We start from the raw sequence: 3752 nt of genomic DNA on the forward strand, positions 1-3752 counted from the left end.
CTGCAATTTTCTTTCTGGCCTACCCTAGAGAAGCTCTCACACAGGTGCACATGAAAACCGGGACAAAGGTGCCCGTTGCAACCCCAATTTAAGAGGAAACGAATGGAATCAACCCAGTGTAAAATCAAGTCAGTAGAGAATGCTTCAATTAACCACAGTCTGTTAGTTATCATCACAAGCACCTGATCCTACAAGCTCCACCCTATTTCACCATTCCCAATTAAATCAGGAAGGACTTAATTAACTACAGTCCATCAGGACAAGGTCCCGGAGAATTTAGCAAAACACTGATAAGGAAGGAGCTAGAGCGACAAGTGTCAACACAGGTGACACTCACATATATGATTTGAGTAAAGGCCTAAAGTGGTGAGAAATACAGTCATTATTTATGCAAAATGTTAAAAACATAAAATGTAAAAATATATGCCATTTTGGTTGACTGTTTCTATGTGAGGCTTAAATGAGTCAACGAGGCAGTGCCCAGCAAGAGTGAGGCTTGTAAGAATTCTAGCCATTGTCAGCATCATGAAAGAGAAAGCAACACCAGTTTACCTAAGCCACTGGTATTTGGAGTTTCTATTATGTTGAAACCTACATTTCACTTAGTAAAAGTGGAATTGTAGGCTGAGGCAGGAGGATCACTTGAGGCCAGTTCGAGGCCAGCTTGGGCAACATAGTGAGACTCCATCTCTACAGAAAATTTTAAAAATAAAAAATAAGTGGTATTATGACATTTTTGTACTCCTTTAAATTTAAATTAACTTAAAGTTTTTTGAAAACTAAAGTACTTAGGAAAGAAAACACTGGGCTGCGTTGGATGGGAGAGGATTCCGTTGGGAGCACAGCAGAAGCTTAGCAAACGCCCACTGAGGAGGGAAGGCAGGTGTGTCCGCAAAGGCCAGCGAACAGGAGGACTGCTGAGGGTGACTGAGGCAGCACTTCCTCTTCAGAGCAAAGCTCCCAGGCCCAGGGCAGCACCCCCGACCCAGCCAGGGTGAGGGACCAGCTGGACCCACAGGAGGGAGGAGAAACAGCCCAAGGGCCTTCCGATTTGCACATGGTATGAGCCACCCCTGATTTAGGCCTCATATATTTAGTGGTAATGTTTGTATTTTTATTTCCCCTTTTGTCATTTTTAATTCAATTGTAATTTCTCTTTCTCAGTTTAAGTTTGCCATAGTCTCTATGAGATTAATTCGTTAGATTATCAAAACTCAAAGTCAGCTGAAGACAGCTAAGAAGAACCCCCCAGGTGGAAAAACTGGACGAGGGGAGGGAGGAGTGGAAAGGGCCCTGGAATTCCCTGGCAGCCGCCCCCGCCCCTGCCCCCATGCCCAGAATTGCCCCTTTGATGACTGCTGTGACAGTACTCACTGGACCACTGTGCTCTGAGTCCGGGGCTCCTCCCTGCCCCTGCTGTCTTCCTTTGATCTCCTGGATGCTGCCTTGTTTTCCAGCACACGGAAACCCCTGGAAATGCTGGCTTGTCTGGGGAGTCTCCTCGGGAAATGCCAAGCAGGGAGAACAGGGAGTGTCCTGAGGATGTGATCCCGAAGCCCAGCAGGCGATCCGGAAACTGGCAGGCCCCACTGAGCCTGGTCCGGCTTGAAAGAGACAGTGAGCAAGGTCGCACAGGACCTTTAGAGCATGTGGCTGAGTAGGCCGGGCATTGAGGGACAGGAGTCAGACCCCTGGGAGAGCACTCAGCTGCAGGGTCTGCGGGAGCTGGGGAGAGTGTCCTGTGTCCCGAAGAGTCACTGGGCTTCCCCTGGTCCGCCACCTCACATTCAGCTTCACAGAAAAGGGCCAGTGGCTTGGTCCTGGTCGTTGCCAGCATTCTCTAATCATTCAAAGGAACGAGCCCAGAAATACAGGACCTCGTTTCTGGAAAAGCAGGTCCATTTCAGTGAGGAGTTACTGGGACCTTCCTATGAGACCACATGGGTGTTCGGTGCCGGTGCCAGCAACACAAACAGAGCACCGCACAAGTCCCGGTGGCCCCAGAGACAGACAGGCCAACGAGTGCCCAGGAAGAAGCTGAGTGAGACAGAACTCTTACAAAGGGTTTCAGGAGAGAAAGCCTCCCAGACCTGAGACCTGGGGATAGCCCCTTAGAGAGCTGTGAGCTGCGGCTGTGGGCTGACCAGCCAGTCCCTCTGGGCCCTCCGGTTTCACTCTGGCCTCAGCAACGTGTTGACGTCTTCGGGGCTCTGCAGCCTGGAGCCCACATGTACTTCTCTTCACCTGGCTATGTCTTGATATTCCCGTCTCTCTCCACCTGGGAAGGGAGGCCATCCCAGATTTCAACAAGAAAATAGACACACTTGCTAGACTCCATGGTGTCTGCACACCCGTGGTCTCACATCTGGGTGTGGGGATCACCATCCCTTTTGCACAGTGAGGACAGAGCTGGTGCCCAGGACCCTAAACTACCGCTCATGTAGGAGCGAGTGTGGACACTCCCTTTGGAGTACACGTGGGTATCTGCCCTCAGAATGGTCGGTGACTCACTGGCGATTTGCAGGATGCCCCAAGTTCACCAGCCCCTGACCTTACAAGGTGAGAGTGACCTCCGTGGGCATTGCAGGCCTCTCTCAGGACACTCGCAACCTATTCCAGGCATCAGGATTCTAGTTCTCACAGCACCTTATGGCCTGCTCATCCCAAAACCCACAAAGGCATTTCCACCCTCACTGACACCCCGTTCCTACCCCCACGTGCACCATCACTGTCCAGCTAAGAAACCACGTTACTTACGCTTCAGCTGCAGTTCCAGCGAACTCAACGCCATCAGAGAAAGGATGCAGACACCTTGGGTGATGTTTTTGGTACATCTGGCTGCTTTCCTGGAATGGTCACATTGAGTTGCTTCTTCTTTGCACACAGGGTCTAGAAACAAATTCTTACTCTTTATCACCAGGCATGCTGTCTGAGCCTGTTCCCCATCCCGTGTTCCCCACAAAAACCATGCTCATCCCCTGACCTCCATGTGCCTCAAGCCGAGTTACTTGTTATTTGTGGTTTGGTCTGTATGGACCTCCCAGGAAGTATTCTGAGCCTGCAGCACTCAAAGTGTGGTTTCGAGACCGGGAACGCTCCATCCTCTGGAAGCTGGTGAGAAATGTAGCTTCCCTGGCCCTGCTCACAGCTACTGGGTCAGAATCTTCGGGTGGGGAAACTAGGAACTCGCTTTTTAACATGACTTCAGGGGATGCTGGTTGCTTCTGAAGTGTAGAAGGAGCTGCGGATAAACGTCGAAGGCGTATTTCACAGGGACAAAGCTGAAGTCTGGTCTGGGAAGAGCGCATTATTCAGTCTTTTCAGAGCCCCATTTGCTGCTGGAGTGGGAGGCTAGGAGGGTCTTGGTGGAGAGCTCAGAATCTCCACCCACAAACTGTGCCGCTGAGCTGTGCCGGCTGTGGCCACAAGAGGGCACCCGTGACAACCTAACGGGCGCACCTCAGCCATCCCTGGGGGCCTCTTCCTCTTTCTGATTCTCCACTGCTCCAATTGCAAGGGGCCACCCGTCCTGGAAACACCTTTGAGGAATAGGGACAGCCATAAGGAGCCAGGCCCCTAGTACCAGCACTTGGCAGCGCGTCCCTGGCTTGGGAAGCTGCATTCAGGGAGGTGCAGAGAACAGGGTTGGGGGCTCCTGCTCTTGGTTTCCTCAACCCCTGCCCAGGACCCCCAGGCTGGGGCCCCCGTCCTGAGACCCTCAGGGGAGCAGACACCTGCAGGACCTCGCGCCA

Source organism: Papio anubis, chromosome 16, assembly GCF_008728515.1.
Source record: "Papio anubis isolate 15944 chromosome 16, Panubis1.0, whole genome shotgun sequence".
In the NCBI taxonomy this organism is placed as follows: Eukaryota; Metazoa; Chordata; class Mammalia; order Primates; family Cercopithecidae; genus Papio; species Papio anubis.